Consider the following 24759-nt stretch of genomic DNA (forward strand, 5'->3'; position numbering starts at 1 on the left):
GAATGTGTAACAGTTCATTGATGTGACCTTAAGGATAATGTATACTGTCTGTCGTGTCACTCACTCACACGTACAAACAAAATCATGGATCCTTCGAGATTAGCTCATGGAAACGGAATTGCCAAAGCATGTCCTATACAAGACCATGTATACGTATATCTTTAACTTGCTACTCAAGGGCAGGGAATGTGTATTTATGATCTAGAAATGTATCTGCTGGATGGTAGTATTCCACTAAAATCAAGAGAAAAAATCTGAAAGTCTGAAATATCTGAAATCCCTTCATCTAATTGCAAAGATAAGATAATGATAATAATAATACTAATAATAATAATAATAATGCACAAGTACAGACATGCAAACACAGAGACATGCAAAGGTAAACTAACACAACCCCTCTCATTAACACACAAACACGATTGGTATCTTGAAACCTCCCAGAGAAATCAGGTCTGTCCATGGTGTTTATTTATACATTTTAAGCTGAAACACAGGGGCAAGGACAGTTGTGTATACACTGCACTATTACAGTCTTATCTATCTATAACACAATTTCTAATCGTATAACTGTTACATAAATATTCATAAATACCTTATATTATATTATAATATATTCATAAGAAAATACCTTTCCTCTGAAACCACATTACTACTATACCTAGTTGCAAAATAGTATGTAGGCCTATCCAGACCAACATGTCCGAGAACAGTCTGATCCAGACCATTTTGACATTAGTATTAAGAAATATGTAATCTGAAACCACTTTTGTACATCTTGTTACACATATATTCTGAGCCCATAAAAAGCTCAGCTGATTCATTATTTGAGCCAAGATGGTACTAAATGGTACTTTTTATTTTTGCTGTCTGACTCTCTTAAAGGGATAGTTCACCCAAAAATGAAAATGTGATGTTTATCTGCTTACCCCAGGGCATCCAAGATGTAGGTGACTTTGTTTCTTCAGTAGAACACAAACGGAGATTTTTAACTCCAGCCGTCTGAACAGTATTTATATAGTTTTTTACCTCTGATTCACGCAATGACCGGACGGATCGCAGACTCAGATCGCAGATTGACACTCCTAATTGATATTGTAGATATGTCAATGGTCCATTTGAGATATAGGTGGCGGTAATGCACTTTTAAGTCTGCGATCCGCCATAAAGCAAGAAGAAGAAGAAGACGCCTCACTCAAAAACTCACACAACCCCTCTCATTAACACACTGTTGAGAACGCTGTTGAGAACGCACTCAGGAGGACGCGCCGCCACTCAGGACAGTTCGGACATTGCGTGAATCAGAGGAAAAAAACGATATAAATACTGTTCAGTTTCTTGCACAGACTGACCGTTTTGTGTCTTTGCACATCAATGTATCGTCACGAGCCGAAGGGTTTAATTTGGTTTTGTTTGTGTATGTTTTTTTTTACTCTCAAAGCTGTGATTCCCATTCACCTCCATTATAAGACTGACAGACTGCAACGGTTTGTGTTAAAAATCTTTGTTTGTGTTCTACTGAAGAAACAAAGTCACCTACATCTTGAATGCCCTGGGGGTAAGCAGATAAACATCAAATTTTCATTTTTGGGTGAACTATCCCTTTAAGACTTTTTTTTTTCTGTAGTCAGTACTTCAGTAGAAGTTCACATGACTGTACTAGAAGACACACACATACACATACAGGTAAAAATGTATGAAATTAACAAAAAGACACTCGCACTTCTGAATCAGTGAATTGTATGTCTAGAAATGTAGCACTGTTTTTCTGTCCCAGACCTGGCTGGGTGGCATTATTTCTGAGAGGATGTTTAACCTTTGCCACTGTACCTGCAGTTCTCATCTGAGTTAATATGAATGTAAATATGTGCATAGATGTTTCTACATTCACTCAATTGATCTCCTGCCATGGCATGATTTATTATCTGCTTGGCTACAATCAATGTTCTGGATGTTTGTTGTGGTTAGCAGCCTATTCAATTTTTATTTGGGTGTCTGTTTCTCTGTCTATCTGAGCAAATCAACTTCTGCAGCTCTGCACCGTCTGTGATATTAATCTTCATCTAGATGGGCTGCCCACCACACGACATCTATGTCTGAGTTGCTGTCAAGACCCCAGACTGGCACCTCACAGCTCGAGCTGGTATTACTCGCAGAGGAGATTGAAAACATAAACGCAGGGACACAAACCAAGTTCTTATAGTTGATTTGTTTATTTATAGCGAGCATTGTGTGATGAATGCACAAACACAACCGAAATTAGGTCTGCATTCCCACTAGTGAGTCATGCAGTTGCTGCCTCTTTATATTAGCATCTCCCAGCAAAATATCGTCAAAGTATCAGTTACAAATGTCATCCTTATACAGGAGATTGTGTTTGTTTCGAAAAGCAGGAAATATATGGTTAGTTGAGGTTAGTGATAGCAGAATGGTACTCACGCTGTACTGCAGCTGTACAAATTAATATCAAGCAATATGATATGATGACAAAAACTGTTTGTAATGACTGTTTAATGAATGATATGGGGAGGGCTTTGTTCTGTCCGCTGGCTCCCTCCTCTGGATGCTACTCGACATACGTTTGGCTCCTCCATGTTAGATCCACAGATGCATTGTTCAAACTTGTGTTCTAGTTGGTGTAGAAACACAGAATAATTGCAATACTTTAGGAGATTCTTACTTAAACCTGTAGATTAACAAGTACTGAATATTAATTCTTATAAAAAGTATTATTTTATTAAGTAATCAATGGTATTTGCTAATGCAAATACCACTATTACTGTCACATACGAATATTGCTCACACAGAGTGTACCTAAGTATTAACAACCGCATAGGAACACACTAAAAACCACCCAGAACCACCCGCTAACATAATGACAGTAAGTTCTGCATGGGCAAGCATAATTTATTTTCTGTAAACATAAAAATGTAATTAGTAATATATTAACTGTTATAGTATTTCTTTCTTATAAATATTGTAACCAATATTCACAATTGTTTTTGTTATTTTGTGTAATAATAATATTCCAAGTATAGTATATAACTATATCATATTTATATACATATATATTTTATATAAATATAAAATAATTCACACATAATGTATTATTCAGAGTAATGATCAGAATATACACCTAAAACACTTTGATGACATCCAGTATATAATTTTTTTTTATATAGTGATTACTATGTCATTAGGATGTAGTGTGTTTTTATGATTGTATATTTCTGCAAATGCTCAGACAGCCTGACCATCATTAAAATCAGATGTTGCAGAAAGCATATGGTGCTTTGTGACTGAGAGTGTGTGTGTGTGTGTGTTAATATTCAATGGCTATGTTCCTGTGAACAAATAAAAAGACGCAAAAAAAATACTAATAGAAAGCGAGATAAAACAGGGAAACAGTAAAACAAAAAGGAAAAGAAGAGCAGAAAAAAAAGAGATGAGCACACCATGGTCTCCTCCATCACGCCTCCCACAGGGTCAATTATGTGCCCTGATGAATAATACCTGCTACAGGCCCTACCCGCATTGCCATAGCCCCGCCCACTGAAAGCATCCCACAATGCATTGCAGTACATTCACACATCCCCCATGAAAACAGCCCATGTAGTCTGACACATTGCTCAAGCATTCGCAAATAGACACATGCACACATGTATACTCTTGGTATGTGGTCAGTGTCAAAACCAGGGCATAAACAGAAGCCATTTTTGGTAATTAAAGACTCCCATTTTACATGTTTTAGTTGTAAGGCAAAAGAAAAAAAAAAAGGAAAGAAAAAGAAATGGTGTATTATATGGTACAATAAGCATTGAGTCGTTATAATATCCTTGGCTATTTTAAAGCTACCCTAAGGCCCTTTCCAGTGCACGAGTAATTTAACCACTGTCCGCATCAAAGGGTAAAGACGTGGGCTTGTGGAACTTGTCAAGTTTTCTGTCTGGCCTAGCGAGCAAATCATGAAAATCGTCCATAGTCGTCACTTTTGTGCAAGGGAAAAAATGATCTTTGCAAAGTTAAAATGCATGTAACACATTGTGAAACTTAAACATGTTGATAAACATTGTAGAAAGAGTGGAACTATATCATACTGGAGCTGTATAATGCTACTGAATGTGAATGAATGGATTTGTTTTTGTATGCACTGTGTGGGATACTATACAAGGGATAAGGGATACTATACAACAGTTTGTTTCAGTATGCTAATGTGACTGGATAACATAATGTTCAACGTGATCTCATGATGATTCGTATGTATTTTACGTAAAATGTGGTTCGTTTCACTATCAGTGTTCGCTTCCAATTCATGGTACTTAACATTACGTTCTCTACAAATGTAATGTAATTATCAAGGTGTAATTATCTTAAAAGTGACAGGAGGCCATTTTTTATTGTCTGTTGTTCAGAAAATGGTCCGGTAACACTTTATTTTGATAGTCCACTTTAGACATTCAACTACCTATAAATAACTTTGCAACTACATGTCAACTAGCAGTCATTAGAGTATTAGTAGACTGTCTGCTTAATATCTACTAACACTTTATTTTGATGGTCGCTCAACAGACGTTCTTCTAACTATAAGTAACTTTGCAAGTACGGCAAATTATTCTACTAAATCTAACCTAAGAGTCTATAATGCTCTAATGAGAGTTAGTTGACATGTAGTTGCAAAGTTACTTATAGTTAGTAGAATGTCTAAAGTGGATCAAAATAAAGTGTAACCAATGGTCTGTAGAAAAACAAAGATTTGATGGCTAGCAGAAAACCATTCAGTTTACCATGTGCTGGTAAATTGAGACTATGTGTTTGTTTAACAACTGCCCTGTTGTTAAAGAGAGATTTTTTTTTTTTTTTTTGCTCTGTGCTATTTCATGGGAAATCTGATGATAGATAGATAGATAGATAGATAGATAGATAAAATACATGCCATGCTAAGTGTTTATTAATGTGAACCTGATTGCCAGACATCTCCTCCAGGCTCTCTTAAATTTGATGGCTAATTGTTGTTTAAATCTGCATGTTATACCATAAATTAATTTAAATTTGGTGTTAGGGCACAGTAGCATGCATAAAACATCACTTTTGACATTTCACACAAGGGTCTTCTTCATTTAAGGGGACATGCGTGCTGTTAACAATCTGGCTCCATTCTTGGTTGTTGTAACGATGAGGGTGTGAATTTTAATGATCCGTTGTAACCTCAAACCCACACACACTGCTTGAGGGGTGTAGAAAGACAGGAAAGACTACTAGCATACTTGTGGCGTTAAAGTGACTGTTAAAATGACTCCACTTCTTTATTATTGAGGAAACCAATTGCTTGAAAGAAAATGCCACCCTGGCATTTTGAATTCCTGGAGGGCTCCATCAACGCGTGGTCACTCACGGGCTGTGACAGGAAATGTCTGGGATGGAAATACTGCTGAGAAGTGGATGAAAGATAAAAAAGAAGTAAGAGAGAAAACCAGACAGTAAGACTGAAACAGATGGATAAAAATGTGCCACCCCGCTATGAGCAAACATGGGAATTAACATGTAACGGTAATTTAACTTTCCACAAATAGGGCACATTTTGTTGTTCCATTACTCTTTATTATTATTATTATTATTAAGTTAAATCAATTTATTTTTATAATTAATTGTTTATTGCTAGAAAATAACAAAATTTACAGTGATTACAGATTACAGTGACAATCAACAATGTAAAATTTGAAATAAAACGGCTCATATAACATTTAGTTTGACATCCTGACAACATCCTGATAACACTGACCATTTGTTGAAAAAAAAAAAAAATCCTAATACAGTCAGAAAAGACTGGAGTCCACATTGGAGACAAAAACAAATGTTATGAAAAGGCAGGTGCATTTATCTTGAAGTCATATAGGTACTTGTCTGAAGGAAAGAGTGGGTTACTCAACACATGCATGTTAGAGAAGATGTAATTGTGTGGAAGTCAACTGCATTCAATCAAATTTGTCTTTCGCCAAAACCTTAACAGGCTGCCAGACTGTGATGCATGGTTGAGCCTGACAAGACATCTCAGAAACATGATTCAGAAGCTTTCCTGGCTTGATGGATCACAGAATGCTACTGTATATGAATGGGATGTAGTAACATCACAGCGACAGTAGTATCTCGACATATCTGACATTCAGTAAAAAAAAAATTTGAAAATAAGATGCAAGCACATGCACTTAAGTGTGGGGAATATGCGAAGAATGACAGATGCCAATAATATTGCATTTATGTCCCAATAATATACAGACACTTGTGATTTCATCACAATTCTGTATTGTTGTGCAGAGTTGCAGCATTCTTGGGAATTATAAACAACCTACAGTTAAGCTAATGACATGTTGCTTGGCGGAAGGATTGTGCATGAAAATGATGATAATGATGACACTATACAATGATAAAAGACACTAACATTTAATAGTATTAACATAGTACTACAGTCCCTACGATCAACTTAGCTTACGATGCATTTGAGCCCAGATCAAGTACATTTGTAAAGTGTTTGTATAGTAGCTAAATAAATAAATATAAATCTCCTAATTTTCCCAGATTTTTTTTTTTTATCTGATAAAATTTGAAAATCCAAAATTGATTGCAAGCAGCAGTTGTGCATGGATTTCCACACTGCACATTAATGTGCAGCATGCCACAATGTGAATTGTGTTCATTGACTATTACTTGATGTATTCAATGATTACTAATTAGCAACATCTGTTTACATACTACAAACAACATGATTACACATTCAAAGCCCATCTTCATCAGAGTTACAGGGTTTGTTACTTGTCCTGACAATTTTTTAAACCCTATATCACAACAAACAACAACCTGATGTACAGTGTACTGACTAAGAACCAACTGCATCTGTTCGACAGTCCATCTAGCAGGTGTTGATTCAAGTAATCCTGCCACTAAGTCTATTTTCATAGTCTAAAGACTTTATATTAATATGTATTAATATAAATGTATGTATATGTATAAATATATATAATTATATTCATATTTATATTAATATTAACTACATATTAATATGGCCTATTACTAGTACATTAGGCTAATACAATATTAGGTTACACTTTATTTTAAGATGTCATTATTACAGCGTAATTACACAAATAAGTACTGTGTTATATTAATCCACAACATGTACTACTACAGTGTTAGGGTTTGGTTTATGGTAGCTGCTTGTAATTATGTATAATTTACTGTTATTACTTCATTTAGTACCATGTATAACGAAGCCACTGTAAAATAAAGTTTTATCCAATATATAGTAACAGTTTACAATAAATTTAAACTTGTCAACATTAGTTAATGCATAAGGTGAACTAGCAATGAACAAGTTTTATGATATTTAATAATAAAGTCACTGTTAATTTATAAATATAATGATAATATATTTAATACTATAGTTTTAATTTTTTTGTTACTTATTGTTCTTTCCTTGACTGTAATTGGCTCTCCATAATACTGCAGTCTTCCTGAGCCATTTTTTGCTACAGTGACATTGTGGTACTATCTATCTGTTCTAACTTATGTTGGTAAAAATGTTTTGACCCAAATGGCACATTTGATATAAATTTGTGGTCTGGTGGTCCACAAGATGCTAAGGTGTCCAATTTGTCATTTTAGGCTTCAGTGGCATACTCAAGAGTGCCTCCTTTGTAGTCGCCATGCACCCTTGATTAACTCTTTTCCCGAAACTTTCACTGAAGACTTCACAGAAGACTAATAACCAATCTAGCAGCCGATGTGGCGAAGTGTAGACTCGGAGGAGGACCAGGAGCACTGAGGCTGCATATGTGACAGGGCCTGACACTTAAAGTTGTTTCCAATAGAGTTTGACAGTAGCATGTTCCTAAGCTAATAACATGATACACTAATAAGCCCAGAAATACATAGCACATGAGATGATTGGGCAATTTCAATTAGATTTAACTTCTTTTTAATATTTCACATTATTGAATAAACTAAACTGACACTTTTTTTTTTTTTTGTCAATGCATTCTGGGTTCGCCTGGATCACAAAGGGTATATTTGATGCTGGCCATAAGAAGGTTATAAATCAGCATAGTTTGGTTGCTTATCTTTTAAACAGCTTTAATACCAAGAGACAGTATATGATGGCTTAAAATACTTCCTAACTATAAAACTCAATAGTGATTGGAACAGAGCTACATATCTAGTAAGGATCAGGCTCAATAAAGGAATTTTAATGTCATCTAACACATATATTCAGTTACACTAAATGGCACTACACAATTGTGACTGTACGTAAGTATTTCAAGATGAACAGACTGCAGTTCAGCTTTAGTTATTTGTGTTTTAGTCTTTTTAATTAAAATAGCAACAAATCCAGAGTAAAAATCCACAAGAAACTGATACAACGTAGACTGAGTAAAGGCCTGTTTAGACGAACATGAATGTTTGGCGAGTGTTTTGTCTGTTCAGACCAATGAAGAAAACACAAGCTGAATGTAGTCTCAACTTAAGACATCATGCCCACTGACCACACATGCTCTGAACATGGCAAAAAGCAGTAGTCTAAACCTGTTTGGCTTACCTCTACAGGTTTTCCATGAGCCTAGTGTGTGGCAATCTCTCCAGAGTGGTCCTTGGCCAAATTCAGTGGCAAATAGCTGTCTTTCTGTAAACAGGCCTGAATAGTAGCTGCCTTCATCTTCCTTGATCCTGCTGTCAAGAATAGCCATTTAAATAGCCAATGTTACGTGTCTAGATTTAAAACCCATCTTACAACATTTGCTTTTCATTCTAATTTGTACTTTTCACTTTTTACACTTCACAAATTTAATTAAAAAGCAGTTAAATACTGTAGCATTTTCAGTGTGTAAAAAAATATGGTCAAGTTGAACACAATTCTGTTTTCTTAAATATGGAATGACTCTCTATTACTGTATAAGAGGGCTGGCAACCCCTAGCAACAGTGGAAATGAACCCCAGAGATATTTGTTCAACTGAAGCTGTGTAATTCCAACATATATTCATGCTGATAAAACATGACTTTGTTAAGCCTCATTTCTGGCTTCCCGAAGCTAAGACTGTCTCTTTCCACCCTCCTCCAAGCACTGCCACGTAAAAGATTCTATTGTATCTCTGCCATGCATGTGAATTATACGAGGGGCACTTGGGGGTTGCAGTAGTCATTACATTATAACAACTGTGATCTTGTTAAAACATGTTATACGACACTGGCAGGAAAATTAATGCATTCTTTAATACATTCTGTTTCAAGACTCTGCCTTGCTATTGTGCTGCAACTTTCAAAAGTCTCAAAACTTCAAATAGTTGTTAAAAGCATTGTCAATGTTTTCATATCCATCCGCCAAGTAAAAATCATCAAGCCAGCTGCTTAGAGAAGTTGCATACTTCTCAACACAAAATTTGGGCTATTATTCATCTCTGTGGGACAAACTTAATTTACTCCGCACTAAACGACCTCATATTGATTTATCTCATGCACTTTTTTTTATAACTCTTTGGTAGGTTGTGCGTTATGAAACTAATCTTCTTGCCACTGTAAACAATGTGTGCATTTTTCGTTATAGAAGTGATTCCAACAGTTTGAAAGCCAGTGCACATTGAAATCTACTGTTATCTTAATTTAAATATGCATATGGTGTGAAAATGATTTGTCAGTTCAGAAGCAATCTAATATCTCAACTAGCCTGCTCCAGAGTTTGTGCATTCATTGGCAGCATTCAAAGGCTAACCGTGCACAAAGATTGCATAAATTTAATTACTTCATTTGTCAATGTCAGTAGTCAGACACTGGTTGGATTTCATAGAGCTCTAGCACAAGACAGGAGGCCATGCTTTGCACGTGACTGCTTATTTAAATGTTCTTCAGTCTTTGAATATTTCAGTTCTCAGTAATGTAACATTGTAGCACTGTTTGGCAATAACTAAGTCACCCTTATTGAGATCCTACTGTTTCTGAGAACTAAAACACAGTTCTGGTCATAAGTTTACACACCCCTTGCAGAATATGCAAAATGTTACTTACTTACTTTTTTTTTGTTTTGTTTTGTTTTTACTGTCCTGAATAAACTATTCCACATAACATATGTTTACATATACTCCACAAGACTGAATAAATAATATTTAGGAAAATGACACCTTAACACTGCGTGTCATTACATGGATGATCCTCGACTGATTTTTTTTTTTTTTAATGTTGCATATAGTTGTTCATGAATCCCTTGATTGTTCTGAGCAGTTTAACTGCCCACTGTTCTTCAGAAAAATCCTCCAGCTCCTGCACATTCTTTGGTTTTCCAGCATCTTCTGCATGTTTGACCCCTTTCCAGCAGTGACTGGATGACATGTAGTCGCAAAGTTATTTATAGGTAGTTGAATGTCTAAAGTGGACTATCAAAATAGAGTGTTACCGGACTATTTAACATGAATTAGAAAAGGCAAAAAGGACAATGAGATATATGTAAGATATATACTTATATTTTCATTTAAATTTTAAAATCTTGATGTTGATTAACGTCCATGTACATGTTAAAGCAAACTACTTAACTACACTGTTCAGTTTGACCTGGTATTCATTAATATTATTGGAGCTGTTTTGACGTTTGTCATAATCTGTGTAAGTCGGGGGGGAGATCAGAATATGGCCGTTATTCCTTGCTAATCCTTCCCACACAGAAGACAGATGTCGAAGTGGTAATTAACAAATCCGTACTGTTCTCAAAATCTTATGAGCAGGACGGCGGAGCGTTGCGACCGTGGCCCAGCGTTATATGTTAAGTCATGTTGGCAGAATCTAGAAAAATAATCAGTGTGGAAATAAAATGTGAAATAGAATTTCAAGGGTTAATAACTGCCACCGAATGACTTCTGTATTTTGTTTGTAATTACCATAATAAGATGAAGCATGTCTAACACATATTTGCAAACAAAGCCCTTTGCAGGAGCGCAAATGCTAAAAAAAAAGGGCAGCTATGCTTGAAGGAAGCAGAGATAAGAATGTTGTCAACTCTTGACCTACAAGACAATATAATGCGTCATGCAGTGTCATGCACCATTAAAAAAACCTTATTCAGACTTAAACTAGAAGGCAGGGCAAACCCTCACTTGTGCAGTGCCAGGATACATTTCACATGCAGATATTCATGTGTGTTGTGCATCGAATGCATTATCTGATGCAGAAGAAATTAAACAAACAATTGGCCAGGAGCTCAGCGGGGGCATAAAGATGGTGTCCGCAGGGAGAGGTGGCCCTAATCATTGTAAAGCATTTCCTCTCACACACAACGCTGGTCCGGTAATCTAATGCACGCATTATTCAGCCTGCATCTATTAAAAGAAAGCTGCGCGAGATTTATCGCCCAGGTTTAACTGTATGGTAAAATAGCGCATTAGTCAGATGATATCACGGTGTATGAAATGATTATGCATGCTTGCAGAAAAGTGGAAGAGGCCAGCTTAATTAAATGCAAGGTCTTGGTTATACATCACTTGCTCTCTGCTCAGCCCTTTTAACCAAAATGGCTGTTATTTTTAAAAGCAAAGAGCTGAGAGGATGCTTTTCCACTTTGCCTGTTCTACATACCCTTCTGTTTTGTAAAGGGGGTGGAGGACAGGGGGTGTGGTGGGCCAAAATTTAGCTTCCATTTTCTGCTCTACTGCTCACATGCATGCCAAGCAAGACAATTATATTTCAGTCAGTGTAAGTCTAAGTTTTCCAGATCTGTCAATCTGTCTAAACGGACAAATGGGAATTGTAATTGCATCACCTTGGGAAAATACCCTTCGCGTTTTACTCAAAAATGGAACAAAGTAAGTGGCCTGACAGTTAAAAAGCTAGTTTATTTTCCTAGGTCTAAAGAACTTGTTCATCCAACAAATGGACATTTGTCATCATTTACTCATGTTCTTCCAAACTTTTTGACTTTCTCACCTCAGCACATAAGAATACATTAGGGCAGAATATTCAGCATGCACTTTTCCATTAAAAAAAAGTCAATTCGAACATAGGTTGAATTGGAAAATAATTAAGTAAATGAATGAATGAATAGAAATTAAACTGTACACGAATTACATAATAGCTGTATTCTGAGTCTTACAAAGCCATACAATACCTTTGGGTGAGAGACAAACCGAAGTTTAAACTATGTACTGATAACCATGTCCATTTTTTTTATTTATTTATTTTGTAAGTCATATGAAGCCAGTGTTTTTATTTGATTTTTATAATTCCACGCATTTGTTCTCTAAAAGCTTGTCCAATTTATTTACCAGTGCTAGTGAATGCCAGGTTGGTATTGTGATAACAGTGGAACAGCTTCAGATATGGAGTCAAAAAAATGTATTTGTCCATCTGTGCGCCTACATTTTTTATTTTATTTATTTATTTATTTATTATTTTTGAATAAACTTAAGTCTGTGTTGACAGAAGAGGCAAAGGCATGTGCAGATTCAGTCTGTTGTGGATTTATACTGAGCTATATACTATAATTTCAGTCTGCAGTCACATGTGCACGCAGTGCAGATAGTCTATTGTGTCCCACTCTCTCTTAGCCTGGCATAATTGAGTTAAATTTTGAGGCATTCCAAAGTGGAGTCTTGCAGCCTCTGAATAATGTAACGAAACTGCTCATTTGGCATGTAGAAGAAATCTGATAGTGTTTGAACAAATACAAAGACTGCAGACCCCCCCATCCTCCCTCACTCCTTACGTAATCTCAAACAAGTAAAGATGGTGAGTTTGCATGCTATTCTAATCCCATTAAACTCACAGTAAACTTGGGAGAATGGGAGACCTGACCCTTTCAAAAACTTCCATTCATTTATTTAAAGATGCAATAGATCGTTTTTTGTTTTTTGTTTTTTGTTTTTTTTCCCAGGCAATTTGCATTCCGGGATTACCTGCCTGCCTGAACTTCACTGGCAGCTTCAAACCCAATTTAGGCAGAACAAAGACTGCAAACTTCAGGCTATGTGAATGCACTTTGCTAGCATGGGACTTGTATTTAAACTAATATGAGTCTTTTAATGTAGATATGTCAGAAGTTGAAGAAAATGTCTACAATTCCAGACTAATGTACAGAGAAAACTACAGTATAAGTGAGCCCAATGGAAGACCAAATAAATTATTATTATTAAAGGGGTGTTGTTAAGCAAAATGATTTAGCTGTTTATGATGACATTTATGATGTTTAAATGTATCGATGGAAGTTGGCTCACCCAATCAGAATTAGAGTCTAGAAACTTTTACTGCTATGATTATTTTGTTTTTGTACAAAATGTGAGAGTATATACAGTATGTATAATCATTATTTTTTAAAATTAAATAATATTTATTTATTTATTGTGTCCATTAAATTGCAAATAAAAAAAGAAAGTAATAAGATGAAATACCTGTATTTAATTCATGGAATTCCAAATAAATAAAAATAAGAATAAAAATAGAATAAAATTAAATTAAATACATTTAAATCAAAATAAATAAATAAATAAATAAATAAAGCATCAACACATCTTCATGTTTCATACACTCTCCTTGAATTTCTGGAAACTATATTGCGATACTATTCATCTGGCACAAAACTACTCATATTGCATGAGTATAAACTGCAAACATGGTCATACCACCCAAGCCTGCTAGATAGCAACTCTCATTCTGGAAAACTTGCAGATTTATGGTCACCATCTATACATTAACATAAAAAAGGTTGTAATGCTGGCCTTTTAGTTTTAATTGGTTCAAACTGGTGTGGCCAAATTTCACAGTTCTAAGGAAGTAATGCTAACAAAGGAAAAACAAGGGGTAAAAAGACTGATTTGATAAGCCACTGTGCATTCATTTATAATCTTGCCAATATTTAGTCATAGTAAATAGTAAAGTTTAATTTCCCCTCAATTTTAAGAACCATTTTCCTGTTAAATACATACATGAAAAGTGAATCACTAAAGCTAAGACACTGATTACAGTCATTGCATTAATTTTAACAGTGTGAGAAACCAGAGCAAAAATGACTGCTCAGCATGGCCTAAATCTACTGCAGAGACCTTTAGACAAAGGTATTAACAAAGGCATTCTATTAAGAAAGTGGCAGTGCCAGTTGGGCAGCCGGCTCCTTTTGGCACCACGTGCAGTCCACTCCTCGACGTTTCAATTTCTTCATAATGAGTTATCAACCACCACAAACAGTTCGCGTTTCAATGTAGCAAACAAGCCCGGGTCTAATGTGCTTAGTTCAGTAGCTTAAACGGTCACGATAATTGCCATCACAGAAATCACCTGCTGTAGAAAGACTGGAATACTGAGTGCAGTAGAAAAGAAAATGGCCACCAAGGCCCAATTATTATCTTCCCCTTCATTTACAGACCCAGCGGCAGACTTCTGTCTCCACTGAGATGGTTTCATACTCTGGTGGTGTCACTTGTGCCTCTATTTTATGGCTTGCCTTGAGAACAGACTCGGGTGCTTTGCATATTGATGAAAACGAGACAGGTTTGGTTGAGTCAGAGGAGAGAATGTGCACGTTTGATCCTTCAGGCGATAAAGTCCTTTTTTGTGCAGTTCCTCCAACTTCATGTGGCACTTTACACTGTTGATTGTTCCAGAAACTGTTGCTGTTCTGCATTTTCTTTTATTGAGCTTGTTACATTTTCCTCACAGGTGAGTCTCAAAAACTGCCACGAACATTTCCAGGTCATATTTCACACCAAAATTAAAAGACTATATATAATTACATAATATGTATAATTACAATTTATATTATTTGAATTATTATTATTTATATTTAAGTTATATAATTATATCATATGACAATTAAGCACATTTACCCCAAATATAGTCATTACTATAGTACTTTTTTGTCATTCTCAGTGATGATTCTCATTAACTTACTGATACCGCGACAATACTTACTGTATTACATTAAAAATACAAGTGATCCTAGTATTTTTTTTATTAAATTAGAATAAAGTACAAATACTACACGCTGTAGTAGTACTACACGCTGTACTTTACAGTTTAAATAAAATACAATATTTATCTAGTAAAAGCATATAAAAATAATTCCCAAAATCTTGATCTTTAGGGGTGAAATGTAACCTGGACCCGTTTTTGTTTTGTTTATTGGTGCAGTTCCACTATTGCAAGGTTCCTGTTAGCAAGGACACTAATGAATACCTTTTACCACTGACAACAATATCACATGACTGTTCTCTGACCACAAGCCACGCTGGAATGAACTTGGGCCATTAGTTTTTTTTTTTCTCTTGACAAGATTTGATATTTCCAGCCCAGTACCTCTGGCTCCACAAACCTTTGATGTGGCAGACTGCAGCGTCCCTACAGATGCCTCTGCCTAGGTCCCTTCACCGGGGCACCTCTGATCCTCCAGCTTTGGTTGCCACCTCTCTGGCTGTGATAAAGGCTTGGCTTGAATCTCCCAGGATGCACCTGGCCTTGTGTTGATAATGGCCCAAGCAGGATTTCCCAGCATGCAGCATGATCACAGACGGAAAAGGGGGCGGGCAGAGCTGAGTAAACACATCTGGTCTGTCTGGCCAGGACGCAGCCTTGATGTGTCCCATCAACTCTGTCCCCTTCTTTAAAGGATGGGTCTCGGCTAACCCCCCATGTGTGGCTCCAAAATTAGATAGGGATGATTGATTACATGCTCTTTTGAGTCCAACCAGGAGGAGAGAGGCAAGACTTATCAAATCCTTCAAGCCCATCCTTCGAACTGTCACGGATGTTTCATCAAAGTAATTTGCAGGGCCCCTTGATCTGTTTCATCAACTTAGCACTCCAATGCTGCTGTAGAAACAATATTGCAGGAGTTACCTCTCATCGATTCCCTTTCAAACTCCTCAGCTAGTCTTTATTCTCCAATAGAGCTGTGACTTTGAAGACCTCGTGTAGATCTGGCAGCAAGAATGCTCCAGAGATTTTAGTTGTGCCACCAGTATACAACATTTACTGTGTTTACCATGTTTAAAACCATGTTTCCTGTTTGACACTGTAAAGCTGCTTTGACACAATCAGTATTGTATAAAGCGCTATACAAATAAAGGTGACTTGACTTTAAAATGAGAAATTATCTTAAATGTGAAAGTATCAATGGGTAGATGCACAGATGCCACTCATCAGTATACATCAATATCACTCGGTGTAATATTGCACCACAAATCTGCCTTAAAATGAGAAATTATCTTAAATGTGAAAGTATCAATGGGTAGATGCACAGATGCCACTCATCAATATACATCAATATCACTCGGTGTAATATTGCACCACAAATCTGCCTCTTAAATTGCCATTAAACTGTGAAATTACAAAAACAATTAGCCAAATGCATTTTACACTGTTTATAAATGGGAATACCCAACAAACACGATTTTTAATGTTAAACTAAATACTTTTAAACAGGCCACAATTAATTTGTCTCCAAGCACTCTGTGTAGTGTTTTGAAATTACAAATATGGGCAGTCATGTATCACTTATTCAATTATTAGCTGTTTCTTACAAAGTCCCATCCAAAGTTTGCCTAGTCATCATATAAAGTTGGTCTTCCACAAGGCCTAAATTTATTGAAAATACTCTAGAATGAGTACCAAGACTAACAGTTCTTACAACAAAACATGTTGATTTGTGTCTGTGCTTTTTATCAGAAACTGCCATAAATTGGTTCTATGAAAACTTGTATGTTGCCCTCAATTGATTCTCAGTTGGCTTTACTAAGCTCATGACTCATCTACTCCTTCACTCTGGGAGGATGTAGCCAAAGAGATCATTATTTTATAACATGCTGGTATCCCATTGCCCGGCCATAAAATGCACTTCACAGCATTAGGGAGTGTAGTTACACTGCGGATAGAGAACACACTTTAACGGTCCACTGTTTCTCAGACAAAAGGAACACCCATCATGTCCTTGACCTACTGTGAAATGATTATCAGAAAAAGCATTACAGGCATTGGGGAGTAAATATGACATGTTTGGACTTTCAATACTGCTGCAATTAAAGGACCATTTTGACCATTTCCTGTTCTTGAATGTGTAACCTATATACAATGAACTTGAGTTGTACATTCAAGGGGTAATCTACATGCCAGAGGTGCTTGGAGTGCTTCAGATTCTCCAAAGCACTAATAAGATCTGATATTTTTCCTTCTGCACACTTCAGAGAAAAATACAACAAATGTCCTGATGCTTTTGGCCATAAGTAACGGCAGTTTGGTTTCATTATTTTCCTTGTCTGTGAATTAGGATTCACAAACAAGCTCAGCTGTGGGCCGTCTCTATGCAAAATTCCCTCTTGGAATGTATTTGTGTGTGTGAATGTATTTTGTTCACCGGGGCCCATAGGGCCTCACGTCTGCAAGAGGATGTCTTATCAGAGGCACTCCAGCAAGGGCCTGACAACTTAAACTGAGGACCACATGTTTATTGAGTAATTGAAACTGAGCAATGTGGGTATGAATACAGCGTGCCTGTCAATCAGTCGGCTCAGGGGATGGAGTCGCTGACAGCCTGTGGCCTAACTAATGTCATACTGAAATTACAAAATCAACAGCATGTTATCCACTGCATATAAACGACATGTCGTGCACATTCTTTTCTTCTTTCTCTTTGACTCCATTATCATCCTACCCACATTCTGTAAAGGTTCAACGGCAGTTTTACTTCATTTTACCTCTTCAGTCTTGTTGTAGCTTGGAGTTTTTATGCACTTTAGTACACATTCATAGGTTAATTCAGTTAAATGTGGAATCTTCAGTACAATGTGCCTTTACCGAAAGCTCTGTAGATTTCCACAAAATTGGAATGTCAATCATTCACAATTTTACACATCCTTGTCCCTTACGTAACATATTGTCCAATCCTAAACTTGCAGCATTGTTTCATACAGCATTGTATCTACAGTATGTGCAGGTAAATCAATGTACAAATGCCACTATTTGTATTTTCAGCTGGAAACTGCAGTGAATATGTAGAGATATGTTTATGGAGTTTTGCAAAAAATGTAGGTAGAGGCAGGCTTTTTTAAAATACATTTTAAAATCACTCTGCAGTCATTTGTTCATTAAAACTCATCTTTGGTAATCAAAATGACATATTTAAACATTTTTACCTGTGAAAATGAATTCTTTATGCCTTAAAATGGCTTGAATATATCACTGCACCCTTACCTCATTTAGTATACAAATATGCAAATTAGCCCCCGCCTCCTGCTCCACTTTCACTTGGTTAACTGAAGTAGTAAACGCTATAAAAGGACAAGCGGCAATATTCGATTAATTCAGCCATATGTATTTATACCAGAAAACGATTCTGAAGAAGAGGAACAACAAATCATATAGGGTCGTCTACATGTCAATGTATGAGAATGGTAATGCATTTTATGTATCGCTCTCTTCAACGTTGGACACATATCAGTAGTTGATATGACTTCGGCTTGACTACGTTATCAGACAGCTAATAATGTGTTGCTAATGTTACACAAACCATACGCCTTCTAAAATAAACTCTCTAAAAAGAGTGATTATTCAGAAGACATTTATAGCCTAGATGATTATCTCAAAAAACCCTGCATTAATTAAACATATTTTGATGTATCTGGGCTCATATTTATCCTCTTGCTGTAAGTGTTTCTGTATTCTTGCCTTTCTTGAGGTAAACAATATTTTCACTCATGGAGAGACAAAAGCACCATCTGTAGAGGAGATAAGGGCATCTTATCATGCACATCAATGCATTTTCTTGTTTGTTTTTTTTTTGCATTCAGAAACTCTGATTTAGTCTGCATGGTGATATTGTAGCTATTTGTCCTCAATAAATGTGCTCTCAATGCACTGTCCCTTTATTCTGTGCAGTGTTAACAGTATAGAGTGAGTATGGATTTCTTCTTATATGCCTGCCTCAGTGTTTTTGTCCATGGTTGTTGACATGCACTGAATTTCAGTCCTGGATTGGCCTTTGTCCTGGATTGCCCCCCCCCTTCTTATTTTTTGCCATTTGTGTCCAAATATTGTCATTAGTTCGTTGTAGTCTTAGTAGGTCTTAACAGTCTTCTCTACTAATAAAAATGGTTCCAAAAGAAGGGAAAATATCAAGCTTTTTGTGTCACCAAGTAATGCAGACTGAAAGCCGGTCTGGAACAGTGTACTGTATAGGAGTGGAGCAGAATGACAGAGATATCTCCTCCTTACTCATTGTGTTCTGTAACCACTCGGTTCCAACTCCACTCCAGGAAACCACTACATACTGTATATGATCATAGTGAAAGAAAACATACAGTCCATACTCAATTTATGGAGCACTGTGAACACAGAAAAGTGGGGTGATACAAACAGTGAACTTTCCAAGTCATGTTATACATATATATGTTATACAATCACTTTTGAAACAGGAACGGAACTAATTGTTGTGAAATTAATTACACATACAGTATCTCACAGAAGTGAGTACACCCCTCACATTTTTGTAAATATTTTATTATATCTTTTCATGTGACAACACTGAAGAAATGACACTTTGCTACAATGTAAAGTAGTGAGTGTACAGCTTGTATAACAGTGTAAATTTGCTGTCCCCTCAAAATAACTCAACACACAGGTACTCACTTCTGTGAGATACTGTATATTAGTTTGATTTCTGTGAGTGTGTGTGTATCTAAAAAGTCTATTTATAATGGGTAAATAAACTTTGAAATGGAAAATTTGTAAACATATGACAAATTCACAGGTGTGCCATTAGCAATTAATTGTAATTTGAATCCATCTACCGTGGGTTAAAATAATAAAACCAATAAATATGCTGGGACTCTGCTAGTGAAAGAACAGACCAAGCAGGTAAATTTTTTCTTTAATTAGACACACAGAGCTCACTGCATTGCTAATGAATGTTGCGTTGTTATAGGTGAAATAGGGATATTCTGTATCTGAAGTTATTAACTAATTTCCAGACTGTAAAAATGCAAAGCTAAGAGTATTTGAAATTACATTATGCGATGCATTGAATTAAAAGCTTCAAAGTTGAAGAATGGTGCAACAATAAGGCTACATACACACAGGAAGAAAAAAAAAACATAAAGTTGAGCAGGAATGATTAAGATATGTAAAATATGTAACTGTTTTATCTTTATGTCTTATAATGATTTTATTAGTTATCATTTAGTCTATTATAATGGCGCTAACATTTTCAAAAGTTTTCTCACCACAAAATATCTTATTTCTTTTCTCAGATGACTATGGTAGTGGAAAAATTTCTCACATGTCCTTCTGTCATTTTTGTTTATGCTTTGATTTTTTAATTGCTCAAAGCACAAAGCATGAATTTGAAATGATCTAAGTAAAAAAAAAAAAAAACATAGCAGAACTAAATTCCTGTTCATTTTAATAACTCAAAATTTAATTTGGGGATGTTTAGATAATGATGATATAGTCAAAAGTTGAACATGGCACTGCCCCAGATACAACTTATTTTCTTCAATATATGTTTTCTTTGATAGTTTTGGACTGTGATGTACAGTATATCACCTTCGTGTTTGATGCAGATTTGAAGAGTTCATCAGAGCTGATTGAACAACGTCAGTCTTTGTCTATTTTTAAGCCAGGCAATTCGGTCTTTATACAGAAGTTATTTGAGCAGTTAATGAGCTGTCGACAGACTGAGCGTTTAAGAGGCTAATGAATATTCATCAGGCAGTGTGCAGAAGCATGGAACACAAACACTGATTCACTCATGTATGACAGCATAAAAACTGGTGACAAATGGGATGAGAACAGGAGAGATCTTTGTCTCTCCAGTGAAATGGAAATGATGGATGTGACTAGAGAGGTGTGCGGTAAAAGTACTTGGGGGGTTGTTCTATTGGGAGTTATGCGCCTCTCAAGACTCTTAACCTGCTAAATGGTTTAGCAGACTGCAAGATTTTCAGTGAGATTTAATAAGAAAGAGTTATTTATTTGTATCATTGTTGCTTTCCCCATTCTTCTCCTAATTAGGAAACAGCCAATTACAAGTGCAGTATTGGGTCCTTAGGTATTAACATTTTCTTAGGTATTAAATTAAAGTTTGTATTAAAGTTAAAATTATTTTAAATACAGTAGTCTATGTATGAAATATAATATAATACTTCTTGAGTATTTGTATAAAAGCAACTATATGTTTAATTTGTATTATCATGCAGTAAAAACCACCGGTATGGCACCTGCATTCCGCTTTAGCACTGGTGCTGCTTAAAGCCGATTAAAAGGCTACAAACTGAGTTGCAAACACATATTTGAGCTGTATAAATGTATGGGAATAAATCTGCAGAAAGTGGTGTTACAGGAAGAATAATGGAATATCTTGACTGATTATGTTCAATAGATGAGTGTTTCTGGCTTATACGAAAACATAGAAACAAACAAACAAATGAACAAACAACAAACCTTTAAAAACTAAAGCAGCAAGGTGTTTTAATTCAAGTCAGAGTTATTCTCTTGTTTCCACAGTTAAGCGTATATAAGTGCTGGTGCACACAGCGATTACCTTCCCTTGTCACAGGCACACATTATTGTTGAAAAATAATCATCTCCTAGCCTCTATGATTTTTCAGCTTAACTGATCACATAAGCCTATTTTAAGACGTCAGCATCATTCTTGTCATCATTGGCGTCATCATTTTAAAAGTGTCAAGACACAATGAAAAATGTGTGCTCCAAAATAAAAACAGCATGGTTAAATATCAGCCAAACAACAAACCTGATACAGCAGTAAGATAGAGAAGTGGATACACAAAGTAATTTTTGGTTTCTTCAGTTGCTGTCATCAAATTTTTAGTATTATATCATTTTGATTTCAGTGGTTATAGTATGATGTTAGAGATAATATTCCTAAAATTTAAGTTTTTAAAATTTAAAGAAGTATCACTGTGGGTGAAATATACATCAACTGTAAATATGAAGCAGATGTGAGATTAGAGTGTCTAACTGCAACTAACTTAACTGACTCACCAATTCATCGGTCAATTATTTGTTTGATTAATCAGCTAAAGAATTTCTAGCATTTTATAGAAAATGTCATTGTCCAATATTCTTTTTCAAACAATGAACACTGTAAAAACTTAACATTATAAAAGAAAAAAAAATGTAAATAAACTTTAAATATTAAAACATGAACACAATAATTGCATTTTCAGGGCTTTTTAAGATGTAACATATAATTCATGACAGCATATTTGAAAACCCCTAATTAATGAACCCATTAATTGTCTATTCCAGTAATTCCAGTAAAACAAACCTTAATGCTACACTTAGCCATAACATTCTATTGAACTTTCTTGCTTTTATGGAACATCTAATTTTAAAAGCATGGCAAAAGCCATAAATCCATCCCTTTAATGCTAAAACAGCATCCACTCTTTTGGGAAGGCCTTCCACTTGATGACGGAACATGGATGAAGGTATTTGTTCCCATTTAGACTCAGTTGCTTCATGGAGGTCAGGCACTAAAATCTGCTGCAGAACAGAAACAGAACTGACTCCTCCCTTATTTTTAAACATTATGCAAATACTCAATATGTATACATTTATAAATAATAATGCGTAACACACACGTTTCTGTTTACACACATTTATGTTGCAGAAGTTTACTCACTAACAAACGTGAATCATATTTGTGATGGATGAAAAATCAATAAAACAAGCTTTTCTGAGCACAGTCTCCAAAGCAAACATGTACGTCCAGCACACAGTGCACTATGCCAGAATAGGATTTTTAAAAGTGCCAGCTTTGTGAATAAACAACATCTTAAATTTGTGCTCTCATCTTTGTGGTCATCTCAGACCCTTTGACCACTCTCAAGTAGTTCCCAAAGGCACACTTGTGCTGAAACAGCAGGAGCGTGTCAATGTAAGTGACAGGTGCTCTTTGATTAACGCGACCAAGGACTGTTCATTGGCAATGTGTATGTCATCATCATCCTTAAGGTGATGCACCTGCTCTGCTTGCCTCATGCAGTCACTCCTGGACAGCTCACCTTTAATTGCCATCCAGCTGATTGATGGATCACAATGGGAGTGTGTTACAGGCACTGCAGAGAAATTAAAAATGGACGCCCTCATTCTAAACACTGGCAAATGCTGATAATTGGCTCTAAATTAGCTGTGCACACAGCAGCATTGACAACACTGCAATTTTGATCTATCAGTCTTGTTAAAAAAAGGACCCATAATGCAGCGCTACAACTCCCTAAAGTTTTTCTTCCTTCTCACAGTATATTTTACAAATTTAAGATTATTTAATTTACTCTACAATTCTTCCTACCATATATTGGAGAGAACAGAAGTAGCACGTTTTTTTTTTCGTAATTTACTGGCCAAATGTATCTTTTTAAACATTCACCATGTTGTTGCAGATGCAATACATATATTTTGGGACAAACTCATTCTCAATGCCTGTTTCCCAAACTATAGATGTTCATTATTTGAGGTTTAATGCATTGTTGCATCATGCTGTCAGATCCAAAGTTGCTGATTTATTTATTTACATTTGGAAAATAGTCACATATTTCTTTTCATTATATTATTTGTTTGTTTATTTACTTATTTTGCATCTGCAAAATAATCAAAATACATTAATATCAAGTGTTCCTTTGTCTTTAGGGGAAAAACAAACAAACAAGGGGAACGATGGCTGTTGTTAATTTCTGAACTTTTTTTGTTTGTTAGTTCTATAGTTTTGTGTGTGTGTGTGTGTGTGTGTGTGTGTGTGTGTGTGTGTGTGTTTTTCATAGTGATTGTTTTGTGGAACAGGTATTATTTTTTTAAGTATTATTTTTACATGTCTAACATTCTACTCAAATTCTTCGAGAGACGCAGCCCTTGGCTGTTTTGCTTGTAAAATATTCAGTTCTGTCTAAACTCATACACAAATATGGTTACTCACATTTCTTTACTGAATTAATATTACTGGATTTTTACAAAACCACATACCCATGTAGTAGGAAGACCTCTCTAGGAAGACCTCGAGTCAGAGAGAGCTACCATGTCCCCCTGTTATTATTCTGTTATAATAAATATATACAAATGTAAAAAAAAAAAAATTACATTTGTATGTATTTATCATAACAATAAATTTGTGTACATTATATGGATTGAGTTCTTAATGTGTGTGTGTGTGTGTGTGTGTGTGTGTGTGTGTTGCATTACACACTAAACAGAGCCAAACAGAAGTAAAAAGGTTATACTGCATAATACAATATTAAAATGGTAATAATGCATAATGCCATTAAGTACGGCATCCTGCTAAATATATCAGTAGTAAATCACGGGGGCACACAGCACAATGTGACTTTGCTGCCGCCTGGAATTGAACTGCTGGTTTCGTCTGGTCAGAGGAGAACTGGACCCCCGACTGAGCCTGGATTCTCCCAAGGTTTTTTTCTCCATTCTGTCACCGACGAAGTGTTGGTTCCTTGCCGCTGTCGCCTCTGGCTTGCTTAGTTGGGGACACTTCATTTCCAGCGATATCGTTGACTTGATTGCACAGACACTATTTAAACTGAACAGAGCTGGATGATGACATCACTGAATTCAATGATGAACTGCCTTTAACTGAAAAATTAGTGTTTACTATTGTCACTTTGCATTATTGACACAATATGTTTCTAATTAATGCCGTACAGTTGCTTTGACACATTGTTAAAAGCGCTATATAAATAAAGGTGACTTGACTTGACTTGACGAACGGCGCATTTCCAATG

General features: G+C 35.8%; 1 protein-coding gene across 2 annotated transcripts in view; it reads left to right on the forward strand.

Annotated features, from left to right (window-relative positions):
* The window catches only part of LOC107689731 (protein FAM19A5-like), a 170827-nt gene that overhangs the window by 344 nt on the left and 145724 nt on the right, over positions 1 to 24759 (forward strand). The gene's annotated exons all lie outside the window — the stretch shown is intronic.

This window comes from Sinocyclocheilus anshuiensis, unplaced genomic scaffold (genome assembly GCF_001515605.1).
Source record: "Sinocyclocheilus anshuiensis isolate Anshui unplaced genomic scaffold, SAMN03320099.WGS_v1.1 scaffold1014, whole genome shotgun sequence".
Taxonomy (NCBI): domain Eukaryota; kingdom Metazoa; phylum Chordata; class Actinopteri; order Cypriniformes; family Cyprinidae; genus Sinocyclocheilus; species Sinocyclocheilus anshuiensis.